Raw genomic sequence first — 16720 nt, 5'->3', positions numbered from 1 at the left:
CTCATCTAGTTAGGTTGGTGTACTTTCCCCCATGGGGCTTCAAGCCTTGTTCCCTCTAGGCTCTTCCTGCTGCTTTTTTGCCAGTGTCTCCAGCTACTGCAGTCTCATCTCACCTTACTTTCCAATGCTGGAGCTTAGCCTCTCAAATGCTGGTGTCTTGAGCTGTGGGTGACCACACCCTTCAAGTAGGTCCACTGTGTCCTTCTAATTTTGGAAGAGTTTCCTCTGCCATTTTTTTCTCTAACTCTTTCCTGAGACTACACTATCTCCACTTTTTTTTTACTACCTTCTCCTGGACTAGATCAATAAGCTTTCTCCCTATTCTACCATCTTCTCTATGCTTCTTTATGGAAAACCCTTGTTTTAATCATTACAAAATGTCCATATTTGACCCTATGGCCTTATACTAAGAACTGATTACATTAAGAAATGAAAGCTATGTCTGCTTCTTATGTCAACTCGGTCCTTGGTGGAGTACCCTACAATATTCCTGCTGAATTTCTCAGTTGAAAATGGTTCTATATTTCTTCAGAAGGCATTTCCAAGGAAACAATTCAAGGTCTTTGTTTGAAGTCTATATAAATACCGAAGGAAATAAAGGATGCTGTGGTGGGGTTCAGAGAATAGGATGCAGGTCACCACTTCTCTGCTGCAGAAGGACAGTACATGCCTCAGCAGAAATCAATATCAGGTATAGGCCAGATACAGAGAGGATTTCAGGTCTGATCTTTTGGGGCCTGAACAGGGAACAAGATTTTGTAAGTTGCCATACAATTATTGTCCACACAGAAAGAGGGAAACTAGAGGGGCCATCACATCTCAGGGCCATCACAGCTAAAGCACACTGCAGTAATAGGAGAGGTGGGGAGGGGCATAGGCTCCAGCACAGTACACGCTCAGCACAATGATAGGGTCCATGCACCCTTGCTGCTTCTTTGTATGATCCAAAGACTTCTGTGGCTTAGCAGCACTGGAAATTCTTAGAGTTCCCAGGGCCAAAGTCCATCTGTGTTCTCCCACTCTTGTGTACAGGAGGCCTAGCCTGGGCTGGTTGGTCATCTGCAGACATTGCCATCCCACAGCCTGGCTCTTGGCTGTCCTCCTAGGGTATCATAGACAAATGAGGAATATATCCCTGGTGTGGGATCTAGCATAGGGCTGGAAAGGTCTACTCCTCACTGTGCACACCCTGTTGGATCACACACCGGGCCGATTACCTGCTCAGGCTCTGAACCAAGTCAGGCACAATCAGCACGAGCTCCTGAAGAAAGTGCTCTTCCTGCACAATTAGTTCCAGCTGCTCACAGAATGCTCTCTCTCAGCCTGGGACAGGTCCATTCTCCAGCTCATCCATCTATGAGCATGCCCATCACAGCTGGGATTTGGGGTTTTCAGATGCAGGCTGGAGGCATCCTCATTCATTGTTTTAGGGAAAGTGAGATGTTGAGAGGTAGTGTTTTCAGCTCCACTCTTTCACTGGAAGGCTTGAAGCTGTGGTCAATGTCTGCCTGAAGGTCCACAGAGCCAAGGAAGGGTGTGAGAGCACAGAGGAGGGAGCAGGATCATGTTGGGCAATCCAAGATGGGATCAGGCTGAGGGGAGGAATAGGCGAGACTCTCTGTGAACACATGTTGTCTGTGTTTGTCTCTCAAGATTGGGTCTTGCAGAGCATTTCCAAGTCCAACAGTGAGGATGAAGCCCCTCAGGTATGAGCAATACCCACAAAGACTGGAGAGTCAAATTAGGGGAAGGCTTGGATTATCTGCTGCTTTGGACTTTGGAGAGGACATATTAACTCAGGAGGAAAAAATATATTGCATGTAGACGTCTGTTTTGTTCTTTTTTACATTAATTATAGAGTAGGAAGAGGTTATATACCCATGGGATTGGAGCAAACTGAATTTTTACTGATCATTTCTTGCTTTAGTATTTAAAACTTTACATTTTCTCTGCTGCTGACCATCCCTGGCTTTGCCATTGTAAAGATCAAGTCCACTGCATTGTGATAGGACAGCACTGCCTGCATATTCAGGACAAGAGATGTTTGAGTTTTCTGTTGACCATTACCTTAGTCCACTTTTCACTGCAACATAATACCTGAGACTCTGTATTAATAAGGAAGAGAAATTTCTTTCTTCTCACGGTTGGCAGGTCAAAGACCAAGATGGTGCCATTGTGTCTGAGGAAGGGCTCTTTGTTGCATCCTCGATTCACTTGGCAGAAGGCAGAAGTGCATGGGATACAGTGGGACACCATCTCTCACACACACTGGCTGGAACCCACACAGTCCTGTAGCAAGTGCCAGGTGACAGTGAGTAGTGGACCCTGCCCCTCTGCACAGCCAGTACATGTACCAATGCTTTTGTGCTCTATCTTCACTGTCTACTCCCAGCTTACAACACAACCTTCTCATGCCCAGGTTTGGCCAAGTTAAAGAATAATTCCTCTGAGCTGACAGAGGAGGCCCCAACATCCTAGAATTGTGATGGCCAAGCATTACTTTGAGTTCCTCTTGGCATCCCCATCTCACCCAAGTCTGGAATAGGCTTTGTGACAGGCTGTTATCCAGCTGCTACTGGAGATACTGCATAGCTGCACAGGCTTCCCAGAGGATCTGTGTTAGGGCATTCTGGGCTGGAAACACACACTGGCCCTCACGGTCCTGCTGACCTCATCCCTTGGAACGTACTGGGCTCAGTGGAGTGCCTCTGGGCTGTGTGTCGCTGTTCCCCTCAGATGTACTGCTCCAAACACACAGTACTGAACTGTTCCCTCCTCTAGGCAGACCCAGCAGATTCCCTGTCCTCAGGCCTGCCTGGTGTCCTTCTTCCCAGTCTTTCCACTGCTCACTGAAAACTCTAGCAAGTCCCATTTATTGATATGGCCAAAAATAAACCTGCTGTGGACTCCCTGTTGCCTCCTTGGCACACTACCAGAATTTGAACAAATTAAATTTCCTCTCCTTTTTGGGGCATCTTTTCAAATGGGTCAGGAAACCTGGGATTGCTATGTTGATTAAATATTTCCAAACTCCACAAGGTTAACCCGGATATATGGACTTGGTCCTTGTTATCTTGTTACCTTCTCAGGCCCCAACAGGATACCAGGATATTCACTCCCCACATTTAGAATTGATCTCCAGAAATATTGCTGTGCATGAAAATATATTTTTAAAAGATTTATATACTTATTTGAAAGGCAGAGTTATGAGTTGGAGCAAAAAATAAAAAAATAAAAAGAGATCTTCCATCCAATGTTTCAGTCCCTACATAACCTCAATGACAAGGTTGGGCCAGGCCGAACCAGGATCCTGAAACTCCATCTGTCTCCCAAATGTCTGGCAGGGACCCAAGCATGAGCCATCTTACACTGCTTTCCAAGGCACATTAACAGGGAACTGGATCAGAAGGGGTGAACCAGGGACACCAATCAGTAATCCTATGGGGTGGTCACCACACAGGACGCTTTCACCTGCTGCACCACAATGCCAGCTCCAGGTGGCAGTATAGCATTATCTTGGGCTCCAAAGCTCCCATAGCAGACAATAATATGAATGGTGGAGGTCGACAAGGACAAAGGAAATGGACAATATTTATGAGCCAAAATAGAGGAAGGGACACATGAGGGATGAAAAACAATGTGTTGCACACATCAACAAATGGACAGTGGCTACACAAGGAGGAACAAGGTGACATTCCTAGTGAGTATTATGGGATACTGAGGGCTCAAGGAAGAGGTCAAAGTTCAGAGATCCTCTAACTCATTACAAAGGTGAAGCCATCCAATCCCAGGAACAGGGGTATAGAGATGGAGCCCCAAGAGGGCCTCAAGGTTGGCCTACATCATCCAACCAGCAGCAGGGGTCCAAGTCCTCACCTCAAGTCTAACTCTTCCCTTTTCTTTTCTCTGGCAACCTCATCACTCCCTGCTCCTGTGCACATGGAAGGCTACGTGGTAGTCTCTGAACTTTCCATTGGAAGTGGTGATCTGGGGTTAAGTGTTTCCTTTTTCATATCTTTCTGATTCTCTGGCTTTTTGCTCAGAAGCTCCTATTCCTTTGTCTCCCTCATTCCCTCCTCACCAGAGTTGATTCTTATTGTGAAGAACCTGGTATGATCTACACACTTGATATACTTGCACTATGGATGCTGATACAATCTATCTACAGCCCTCCTTTCTCAGTTGATCAAACTTGCCTTCACTCCTAACCCCCAGACTACACTATGAAATGGTGCTGAGCAATCTGGCTGGCCTACAAGGGAACTGACCTGGGGACAGGCAAGCTGGGTCCCAATCTCGGTGGGAGGGAGGTCTCCAGGGAAGTCTGAATCTGTCCTTATTGTCCACCAAGACAGGTCAGACAGGTCTTCTCCTGCAATGCCTGCCTCAAGAAACTCATTCTGGTCTCCTTCCAGCTGTTCACGTGTTTCCTTGATGTGAATCACACTCAAAGCTTTCAGGACATTGAGGATCTCGACCAAGAAGAACAGGAAATGTGAGTTTGCAGCAGGTAGATGGGGGTCAGGGAAATAAGGTCACATGGACTCCATTGCTCCACATTCTTTGTGACACCTCAGGGATGCCAACTAAATGTAGACCAGAAGTGGAGAAGCTGCCAATGAGCCTGACCTTGAGAGTGGAGATGAATGGATGTTCAGGATCCACACAGGTGAGTGAAGGATGTGCCCTGAGGTGGTCCCATGAAGCACATCCCCATTCCATGGAAGCTCCTAGAGCTGCTAGGAGGAGTTTTGCTTTCATCTGAAGGGAAGGCTGTAGGTGCTAGCAGGATTAGCAGGCAAATGACTCTGGAGAGGGCTGTTAGTAGTGTAGTTGTGTTGTGTCTGGGGAGAGCCAACACAGCTGTTGAATATCTCCCTCTACAAGGTGAGTCCCTGCCAACCCAACCTGAAGTCAACAGGGAGCCTTACAGGTGTGGGGAGACACTGGGGGTTGTCCCTGACCACCTCCAACTCAGGAAGATTAGGAAGAGGGTGAGACAGAGAGAGGCACCTTTGGGTGCCTTTTCACACCAGGAAGACAGCCCACTGTACACATCTTTATATCCTTATAGCTACCCATCCCAACCTGACATCACATAAGAGCCAGCACAGAACACAAGAGCTGTGGGGATTTACCCAGGCCTTTTGGGGCCCTCAGCCTCCATTCTCAGAGGTTGATAGATGCTTTTTCACATGTTGATTGTTTATTTTTGTGCATATAAACTTTTCTATGTGCCTGTTAATTGTCAGCAATTAAGGCAAAACTCACTTTGAAGAGTGACGGGAGCAGGGTGTCAAGGACATAGTGTTCTTCTCATTTGTGCACTAATTTTATACTTCAATTACAAATACACACTGGCTGCATGGCCCTCTCAAAAGAAATGTCTTCCATCACATTTTCCATGCTCAAATATAGTAAAGCAATAATGGTTGGGTTAATGTCACAGAATAATTCTTGCCAATAAAATCCCTGAAATGACTTCTACATGGAGGATAGAAAGAACTTCTACATGATTAGGGAAGGAAACCAAAGAGCTCTATGCAGTTGTCCATAATTAACATGTAGGTCACAGGCCCCAGGCCTGTGGGGTAAGAACTGAGTAGGCAGCATCAGGACTCCCATTATGTGTCATCAAACCTCCTTCTCATAAGACCCAGGGGAGTGGGCCTTGGATTTTTTTTTACAGGCAGAGTGGACAGTGAGAGAGAGAAAGACAGAGAGAAAGGTCTTCCTTTGCTGTTGGTTCGCCCTCCAATGGCCACCGTGGCTGGGGCACTACAGCCAGCGCACTGCGCTGAACTGAAGCCAGGAGCCAGGTGCTTCTCCTGGTTTCCCATGCGGGTGCAGGGCCCAAGCACTTGGGCCATCCTCCACTGCACTCCCGGGCCATAGCAGAGAGCTGGCCTGGAAGAGGGGCAACCGGGACAGAATCCGGCATCCCCACCAGGATTAGAACCCAGTGGAATAGGCAGAGGATTAGCCTAATTAGCTGCGGCACCGGCCTGGCCTTGGATTTTTAATCCCAGGGGCCAAGAGATCTCCCCTTTCCTGTACATCAGGTTCAATGCCATGTGAAATGTCCCCTGAAGGCTGCTCAAGTGAATGCCTAATGGAATTCACAATTGTAGGACATCCATGCCCCACACAAATGGGCCTCAGTGACCCATGGCCCTGATTTCTGTGGAGGTCAGGACTTAGGGTTACCCTCCAGAGCACAGGAGCCTTCTGAGTGCTGCACACACATATCCCATGATCCCTACCCCTACAACATCCTTGTCCTCCCCCACTGATCCCTGTACCTGTTTCATCTTTGCAGAAACTTTTAGCAACTTAGGAGACTGCAGTGTGGAGTCCTGGGATGCAGAGGAGCTGGAGTTTCCCAAGCCATCGGAAACTTGAACCATGCAGGAGGAGACACAACTGCAGCCACATGCACCTCATCAGTCTTCTGGTAGCTTTGACATTACATTCTTGTCACCCAGTACTAGTTGATTTTCACATGCTTTTCTGTCAAAGAAAATACATGGAAAGAAAACACCTTTAGCAAATGTAGAACTTAAAATGATCAGAGAGCAGTCACCCTAGTGAGTACCACCACCATTCTCTCCCTCAAGAGGAATCTCGTTTGGTCTTCGCTTGAAGAAAGTCACTGCCAAGTTGGCTGCTTCAATCTGTCCTTACAGGAATGACTTTCTAGGGATTTTGTCTCACATCTGTTCCTTTCTCTGGAAGGGATCATGGGGTCCATCTCACCCAAGATCTTTCTCAAAGACTTGGATGCCACTGCATTTTTTAACTAATGTCAGCTTGCACAGCACGCAGTTCCTGGCTTAACCTTTTCTTCTTGAGCATCTTAAATATATTCTTTTCCCTCCTAACCCAGATAAGCTGGATCGTTTTCATTCCCTTCTATGTTACTCATCTGTGTTTTCTAGATGCCTGAGTACTTTTTATTTAATTCCCAGATTTTACTAGAATAGAAATGACTTCAATCACTCTAAGTATGACCCGGTTTTCTGTGAAGATGGACTTTGAGAGCATATTGTCATTTTCTGAAATAGTTTGAATTAAAATTAATAGCTTTAGATCATTGCATTGGTATTCCTCTTCCAAGAATCTCATTCATACATATGCTTGTATTCAACTTCTAGTATTTCTCTCTCATCTTCTGAAATCTTTGGTCAAGCACCTATTCTTTATATTTCCCCTTTCACCTTCTGTTTCTTGAAAGGCACCATCTGTCTCTGTGTTTCTTCTGGTTTGCATTTCATGAGTGATGTTATTTTTTCCCGTTTTCCTTTTTTCCTGAGTTCTGTACATTCATTTCTGAGTTTCCCTGATTCTTAGTATTGATGTCCTTTCATGCTTGGTATCATTGTCTGAGCTATTTTCCCTCATCCTGTAAACTACCCTGCTGAGAACACAAATTACACAAAGATGGAAGTATTTGCATGTATCAGAGAGTCCTTTCTGTCTTTTTATTACTGATTTCTCCCTTTAGTACTTTTGTATATAGTTGTGCATAATGTCACCAAGATTTTGGTTTTGTTCCTTTTAATAGAAAATTTGGCTTTGGGAATTGTCAATGAATATAGGATTCAGAAATATTTGTCTCAATTGTATTTGCAATGCTGAAAAAAATGACACCTAATTTCTTGGCTCTGTATTTTATCCTTATTTCATGTGAGTTTCCCCTCTGAAAACCCCTCTTTCCACTTAACCTTATTATCGATACTATTTAGGAAGGCCTCTTATATAAGAAAACAATAGGCCCCAATTTTGCAAACCTGTATTTATTTTCCTTTATATTGGGGGTATCAGAATCTTGAGATTATGGAGTTAATTTCTATTATGTCTACAAAATTATTTCTCTGAGTGACTGATTAGCCTGTTTTTATTGGTCACCATTTTATTCATAGGATTATTAAGTTTTCAAATATTTTGGTTTCTTTGAGTCACAAAATCTGGAGTTTTTTTTCTTATTTACATTTGTGTCACTTAAGTTTAGAACTAAAAATTTTCATTTACTTTAACATCAATCTTATTTCAGAAAAATTTGATTTTAGATACCAAAATTTTTTTAAGTTAATTAGTGATTGCTATGCATTTTTAATCCCTTAGATTATCAAAGAGGTACAGAAAAGGTCAGGTCCACCTAGGCCCATAACTCCAGCGGAAATGAGTTTTGCCAAGTTCAAGCATATACATCAGGCTTACCATGGTCTCTTTTGTTGACACAGAGTGGCCAAGGATCATCCTTACTGATTTACCCTTGTTGTCCTTACATGCACTATCTTGGAAATACATGGTTAAAGCAAAAATATTCTTTGACATTTCTTTGCTGACATAAAAAACTTAATATGAAAGAAGATAAAAACTCTCATCCATAAAATGTCATGAATCCCATTCCTGAGCAATTAAAGAATTACACACATATACACACTACAGCCTGGAAAATAAAATGATGATGTTATACTCACATACCAGGAGTTCATGAATGAACATCTTTGTGGCTTCTGGTATCCTGGGATGTTCTACTGCTCACTATCCATGGATTCCCATTGGTGGAATGGCTGAACTCCCCCCCCCCCCGCCAGCTGCTTCTTTCTTTTTCAAGATTTAGTTAGTTATTTGAAAGGCAGAGTTAGAGAGAGAAGGAGACACATACATGCATACATACATACACCCACACCCACACACACACCCACACACACACAGAGAGAGAGAGAGAGAGAGAGAGAGAGAGAGAGAATTCCATCCACTGGCAGTTTACTCTCCAAATGTCACAACATCTAGGGCTGAGCCAGGCCAAAGGCTGAAGCCAGTAGCTTCATCCAGATCTCCTGAATGGGTGCAGGGGCCCAGGCACTTGGGCCATCTCCCACTGCTTTCCCAGGTGCATTGGCAAGGTACTGGATCAGAGGTGGAGCAGCCTGGTCATAAACTGGGACCACCATGCTGGCCTTCAGAGCTGTATCACAACTCCACTCCACACACATACACACTCATGGCATCAATTGTGAACAAAAGACAAGATTCATATCATACAAGCTCTTCAAGCCTCTGATACCCTGCAAGCATATACAGGTGATCTGTCTCCAAACAGTCCAGGCATTCTTTGGCAGGATTCATGGATGGCACGGTGCGTACCTGTGATTTCAGAAACACGTGCATGGCATGCAGTGGATGCATTGGTCTGGCCTCCTGATGCAGTTGTGTATGATGTGGATAGTTCAGAGGCAGTAGGTCCAGAAGTGATGATAACAGTGGATGGAGGGCCAGTGCTATTGTGCAGTGGGTTAAAGCCCAGGCATGAAACCCCAGCATCCCATATGGGTGCTGGGTCTAGTCCCAGCTGCTCCTCTTCTGATCCAGCTCTCTGCTATGGCCTGGGGGATCAGTAGAATATGCCCCAAGTCCTTGGCCCCTTGCACCCATGTGGGAGGCCCAGAAGAAGCTCTTGGTTCCTGGCTTTGGATCAGCACAGCTTCTGCTATTGCAGCCACCTCTCTCTATGCCTCTCCTTTTGTATCTTTGTAACTCTGACTTTAAGTAAATAAATATTTTAAAAAGTAGATGGAACATGAGCTACAGCCTTAGACACAGTGAGCAGGAGGGCCAGAGAAGTAACTTCCTTGGAAATACCTGGAAACCACTCATGTTAAGCCTCACATATTCTTGGAGGGGCATTATAGACCTGTGGCTTGTTTACTGGCTATTCAAATGGGACATGTAGGAGACAACAAATCCCCACATCAGAGGCTGAGAATAAAGCATGAAAAACCACATAGAAGCACAACAATGAGTCCAATAAAGGACCTTCTGTTGGTGAGTGGGTTATCTCCCTTGTTGGAGGGCACAGGAATGTGAACTGTCTATGCATAATCTAAGATCAGAACAGAGAGACAGACTGAGCATCTAGATCAGCCATGAGCCCCTGGACCTCATGCTAACTAGATTCCTGGACAACTACCAGTTCATCAATGGGAATTTGAGTGCTGCAAGGGATAGGTATCAAAAGTTATCCTCTTGGGACACATTCTCCCCTTGATGTATTTAAGAAAATGTGTGAAAATGCTGAATGAATGTTTAAAGACACACATATATAACTTTACAAATACCTTAAATACCTCTATACTTTGGAAAATAATGAGGGACTGTACTGTGGTGTGGTGGGTAAAGTTGTCACCTGTAGTGCCGGCATCCTATATGGATGCTGGATCAAGTATCCGCTGCTCCAGTTTTTTTTTTTTTAAGATTTATTTATTCATTTGAAAGGCAGGGTTACAGGGAGGCAGAAGGAGAAGGAGAAGGAGAGGCAGAGAGAGAGAGAGAGAGAGAGATTTTTCCATCTGCCGGTTCATTCCCAAATGGCTACAATGGAGCTGTGCCAATCCAAAACCAGGAGCCAGGAGCTTCTTCTGGGTCTGCCATGTGGGTGCAGGGTCCCAAGGACTTGGGCCATCTCCCACTACTTTCCCAGGCCATAGCAGGGATCTGGATCAGAAGTGAAGCAGCCAGGTCTTGAATGGGAGTGCATATGGGATGGAGGAACTGCTGGTGGTAGCTGTAACTGCTTTGCCACAGCATTGGTGACTGCTCCACTTCTGATGCTTCTCCTGGCTAATGTGCTTGGGAAAGCAGCAGAAGATGGCCCTAGCGCTTGGGCTCCTGCACCCTCATGGGAGACCTGGATGAGACCCCTTGCTCCTGGCTTCTACGTGGCCCTGGCTGTTATGGTCACCTGGGGTTTGAAACAGTGGATGAAGATCTCTCTCTCTCCCCTCCTCCCTCTCTCCCTCTCTCTTCTCTCTCTCTGCCTCTCCCTCTCTGTAGCACTGCCTTTCAAAAAATTATGAAATCTTTTGTAAAAAATAAAAAAAGAAAATGTCATTTCTTACTTGTGAAGCTGTATCCTTCCTTCCAGGATGTTTCACTCTCAAAGGAAGTAGGAAGTCAGGACTACCTTTAATTGACAAATGTGCACACCACAAATCCATGAAAACATATGTATCCTAGAAATAAATACAGATAGAAACCAATCCATAACACCCATGGACATGACATTCACAACACATTGGGCTTACAAAAGTAATATACACAGCCCCCAAAGAGCTCACACAAAATTGGACATACACACTCAAGCTCTTTACATAGGGGCAAATGAGTCCTCCTCTTCTGTGCTGGAAAGCATGGGGGTCAGAAACACCTAGAGAGACCTTTTGCTGATATTTCCATTGACCATGGGATGACACCAATCACCATGGACATGTAAGTGCATCAACCTTGACACCAGGAACCTCAACATCAGTGGGTTGTTGGCCATTCTTTCCTAAGAAAGAAAACCATGGCCACTCTTTTCCAGAAAGAAAACCCACATTTTGAAATACTCATGGTACTCAAAGACTTAGGGGTTGACAAGGGTAGGTGAAGCCTGGCCTCTCACCCCAATCTATTCACAAACTCAGTGTTTTGGGGAAGGTTATTTTGTAGTCACTAAACTTGGGTACCAGGTCATATGGCATGAGGCTGAAGGGATGGTCCTGCCACAACCAAAATGGGGTTGTGTGTAGACTCCTCAGGCCCAGGAATTGGAACAGGCCTGAAGGTTACACACTCCGGGAAAGCCAGCTCTGGCCAAAACAGCATGTCCTAGAAAGACCACCCAGGGGAACTGCAGGGCCAGCTCACTGACTCTCTTGGAAACAACTGGGGTCCACATGCTGTACACCCTCCCCCCACTTTGGAGAGGCAGACAGGACCCATGGCTTTCTGACAACATCCCATGTGAAAGCTATTCTTCACCATGTAGAGGCTGGATGTCTGGTCTGAAAGCCCAGGAGGATGCATAAGAAGAGTGCTAACTTAGGGACCATCAGTTCTAGGCCAAGACACTTGGCAAAACTGTTGGAGGTGTGTGCATGTGTAAATTGCCCATGCACAGAGCCAGGAGTCAGGACCAAGGCCATGGGTCAGCCCCAGACCCCTGTCCATCAGTCTTTCCAGGAGTCCCCTGCTTCAACATTGACAGATGGAGACTCATATCATGGCCACAACAAAAGTTAAAACTCTTAGACAAAAAATACACATTACACACATCTGTAAATGTATATATGTATTAAACAAACCTCTGAGGAAGTGTATATATTGTATATATACTCGTATTGGTCTACAAAACACAGGTAATGGTTCCTTTAACTGTGGAGCTGTATGCAATAATCTGACATTGCAGGAGGGAGGAATTTAATTCTGCCATTTTTTCTAGAGCTTACACACTCAAAAATACATGCAAACATATATCTCTTCAAAGTGAGTAGCAGAGAAATAATTCCATTAGTCTTCATGTTTCTGAAACAAGACAATGTACATATACAAATAACTACACACAAAATACCAGGGAACACACACATAGACACACATGTAGTGTATCTAGACTATTTGTCCAGGAGGCATGGGGCCCTCCACACCTCACTGGCAAGCTTAGAGCATAACACACCTGGAGGCCCTTCAATGTCCATTCCAGGGGCCCTTAGTGCACACCAATAACCAGGGCCTTTTCACTAAAACAGCCCTGACAACAGGAATCTGAATCTTGGTGGGAAGATGGCCACTCTGTCCACCAAAGTAAAATACATCCTTTGAATCAGCTATGAGCCTGAGCGACTCAGATGTCAAACGAACTGAAGTTGTGCCTCTTTGTGGAGAATTTTCCCATGAAGAGAGCTATGTTCTGAGGCTGACTTGGAGGTAGTCTATGTAGGCCTGAGTTCTGATGACATAAGTCTGGTGGTACAGGTCTGCCACGTGAGAGTGCCCTGATGATAACCTGGAACTTCCAAGGCTCTCTTTGGTTGTTTATGGCCCCCATGCTTTCCAGGACAGGAAGGACAATGGTCAGCCAAAGGCTCATATGACTTCAGTCCAGACTGCGTTCCACACTTCTCCTGGCCCATGATTGGCAGGCTCTGCTCTGTATACTATTCATAGCTAAAATAGTGCTCTTGGAGAAATCCTGGCAAAAATACACCTTAAAATGTACATAAACATTGAACAAACTCCTAAAGATACATGCTTCACTATCTGACTACTTGTACCACTCTATAAACATAGCAAAAATGGTTCCTTTGCCTGTTGAGTTGTATTCCTGCATCCAGGATGCTTCAACTCCTTAGCAGAAAAGAATACATTAATGCCATCATTTCTACAAATGTATACAAACACAAATACATACAACATGTACACCACAGGAACAAGTAAAATAGAAAGACATCTTATCCCACATGTATAAGAAATTATACATATACAAATAAGACACACAGCACATTAAAACACACAGTCTCACACACATACACACACACACACACACATTTACTTCCTTTGTCTACTGCCCATTTGGCCCTTCCCTCCAGTATTGGCAATATTGAGGGTACACACCCAAGGAATCCTTTCACTGCAATGGCTATGGATTCATGGCCACACCAATCACCAGGGACATGTCACTGAACTACCTATGGCAGCAGGTAGCTCATTAGAGAGCTGACCATTCTTTCCAAAGATGTTCAGTAGAAGGAAAACCACCTTTTGGTTAAGTCAAAGAGCTTAGACTCTCTAGTGCCAATAGGTCTGGCAGGAACTGGACCTCTACTTTAAGAACATTCTCTCACATTGTGTTCTCACTTCACCATGGAGACAGTACACATAGGTATGGTATAGCATGGCACCAGACTAGATGGACAACCCTCCAGGATGAGACTTCAAGGAGGATGTTCCAGACTTACAAAAGCCAGGGAAAGCCCCAGACCCTGAACACTATGTCCTATTACAAAGCTGGCTCTGCCTAAAACTCCCTTGCCTAGAGAGGCCAATGTAGCTACATGGAGGACTGGCTCACTGACTGAGAAACAACTAGAAACCATGTGTCTTAGGCCACCCACATTGAAACCCTAGCACTCCCAGCAACAACAAATCCTGGCATTACAGACTGAAGAGGGGCTTTCAGGCAAAAAACAAAGCCCAGAGGACAAAAAAGATAATGACGGATGAACACGACCACATGAAATTTAAACATAACAAACAAGCAACATGAAAACAGCCAATGCTATGAGATCATCTCTGTGAGTGAGTGTGTGCAAAGGATGCTGCCAGCCCATTACACAGTGCCCTAGAAACACATACAATTTCTGTGTTTATTTAAAGAAAGGTTTAAAGGATTCTAGTTTAGTATTATCCATTATAATAAGGAATTCCGAGCAGTGGAGATTTCAGGCATTCAGTGAGAGAACGTACCTTACATAAATTCCAATATGTCCATGCCCACAGTACTCTGGATCTGTAGTTCATTTGTGTTTTAATGGGGAAATCACAGGTGATGAAATATTAAATGGAAAAAGCAAGTTACATAACTTCCCCAGTTTAAAAATGGTATGCACATTTTTTAAAATAAAATCAAATGTGGACAAGCAAAGACACTAACTGAAACAATTTCAAAAAATGGGAATTAAGTGCCTTCCATGTCAACACTTTTCTGTTAACCAATTAAGCCCATGTAGTATTGTCAGGATAGACACATTGGTCAATGAAGAACAGACACCCAACCAAATATGACTACACATTTCCACCTATAATCTGCTCACATAACCACAAACCTGTACTGAGGATGGCATATCCCCAAAGTCACATATGATGTGCAAGCCCACCAAAATGCAAAATCACTTTCAAAGAACATGGACATGTGACAAAATACACCTTATTCCACTAGAAAGCACATGAGAATATAAACACTGTATGCCATCTAAGTCATGGCTTCACATTTGACTCAATCAAATATGCCCACACTGTCCAAATTTACAATGCCCAGAGCCCCAGATATAACATTTCCTCAAGTAAATGATCTGCTTTGTATTATTACTCCCATATTTTCATCACTACTTGTTTTCTCTATAGTAGAAGCTGATATGGGAACAGGATAGCCAGTTTAGCCACCTGCAGCCAATAATCTAGCACATATAGGAGCTTTGGTAAATTTACTATCTTTGCACTTCACCTGGCAGGTGTCTCAACAAATTTTAGAGCCACTAATTTCATCATCATAATAGTTGATATTAAATCACTTACTATATTCAAATACCCAGCACCACCATTTGTATGATAATTATTATTTATAGTTATAATTCTCCTGGGACTGGCATTGTGGCACAGCAGCTTAAAGCCCTGGCTTGCAGCACCGGAATCCCATATGGGAGCCAGTTTGAGTCCCATATGCTCCATTTCTGATCCAGCTCCCTGCTAATGCACCTGAGAAGGCAGAAGAGGATGGCCCAAATCCTTGGGCCCCTGTACTCACATGGGAGACCCAGAAGAAACTCATGAGTCCTGGATTTGGTATCTCAGCTTTGGCCACTTCAGCCAATTGTCAATTGAACCAGAGGATAGAAAACCTATCACCCTCTTAGTCATTACTTCTCTCTGTAACTCTGCCTTTCAGATAAATAAAATAAATATTTAAAAAAATAGAGGGGGCCGGCACTGTGGCTCACTTGGTTAATCTTCCACATGCAGCGCTGGCATCCCATGTGGGCACCGGGCTCTAGTCCCAGGTGCTCTTCTTCTAGTCCAGTTCTCTGCTGTGGATAGGAAGGCAGAGGAAAATGGATCAAGTGCTTGGGCCCCTGCAACCACATGGGAGACCAGGAGGAAGCACCTGGCTCCTGGCTTCATATTGGTATAGCTCCGGCCATAGTGGCCATTTGGGGGGTGAACCAATGGAAGGAAGACCTTTCTCTCTGTCTCCTTCTCTCACTGTCTAACTCTATCTGTAAAATCAAAAAAAAAAATACATAGGAGCAAGCATTGCGGTGAGCCAGTAAAGCTGCCACCTGCAGTGCCAGCATCCCATATGGGTGCCGATTTGAGTCCCAGCTGCTCCAAATCTGATTCAAGTCACTGCTATGGCCTGGGATGGCAGTGGAAGTTGGCTGAAGTCTTGTATCTTTTCACCTGCACTGGAGACTCAGAAGAGGCTCATGACCAGTGGCTTCGGTCTGGTGCAGTTCCAACTGTTGTGGCCATTTGGGGAGTGAATCAGAGGATGGAAGATGTTTTTCTCTGTCTCTCCCTCTCTCTGTCCATAACTCTGCCTCTCAAATAAATAAAAGCTTGTAAAAAATATTTTTAAAAAAGGAATGAATCGAATCCCTTAAAACTCTTCCTTGATAAAAATAGAAGTAAAATATTACATAACTTTGTCAAGGTTAATTTAGTTTAACATTTTTCATATCCTTATGACATATCTGTGTCAACTAGTATTCCAAGGTGCTACATCATCCATTATAGAAAAACTACTATACTTTCATGACTACACCCTAATCTTATTTTTAACTAGCTATTGAATTCTTTACATTATTTCACCTATGCTAACAACCAAATTAACCCATAAAAAGAACTGCAGATCCCCAAGAAACACTATTTATTGTCTTTTATAATTTATTTATTATTACTCAAATCTTATTTGCACATTCATATTTACAAATTATATACATAGGAAAGATGAAATTAACTACCCTTCTTAACCATAAAAGATACAGGACACCAAAAATATTGAAGCTCTGAATGCACAGAAATTGGGACTTAAACTTTGGCACTTATATACTCCCTTAGAAGATTTAAAACCAGAAGGATTATTACTACACACAGTGGATAATGGAGTCCTCATACCTAT

General features: G+C 44.0%; 2 protein-coding genes across 3 annotated transcripts in view; one reads left to right on the top strand and one right to left on the bottom strand.

Moving 5' to 3' along the window:
• LOC100355262 (L-lactate dehydrogenase A chain) overlaps positions 1–16720 on the top strand; it is a 591718-nt gene that overhangs the window by 19996 nt on the left and 555002 nt on the right. The window lies entirely within an intron of this gene.
• LOC108176055 (WAS/WASL-interacting protein family member 3-like) overlaps positions 1–16720 on the bottom strand; it is a 91059-nt gene that overhangs the window by 18914 nt on the left and 55425 nt on the right. Inside the window, exons 9-10 of the mRNA XM_070067657.1 lie at positions 10905–11018; positions 6303–6510 (exon numbers count right to left, since the gene is read on the bottom strand). The gene's annotated coding sequence lies outside the window, so the exon portion shown is untranslated. The remainder of the gene's footprint in view (positions 1–6302; positions 6511–10904; positions 11019–16720) is intronic.

The sequence above is a fragment of the Oryctolagus cuniculus genome (genome assembly GCF_964237555.1).
Source record: "Oryctolagus cuniculus chromosome 17 unlocalized genomic scaffold, mOryCun1.1 SUPER_17_unloc_1, whole genome shotgun sequence".
NCBI lineage: Eukaryota > Metazoa > Chordata > Mammalia > Lagomorpha > Leporidae > Oryctolagus > Oryctolagus cuniculus.
Note: the sequence above shows the minus strand (reverse complement) of the source record. Positions and strands in the feature narration are given on the sequence as shown.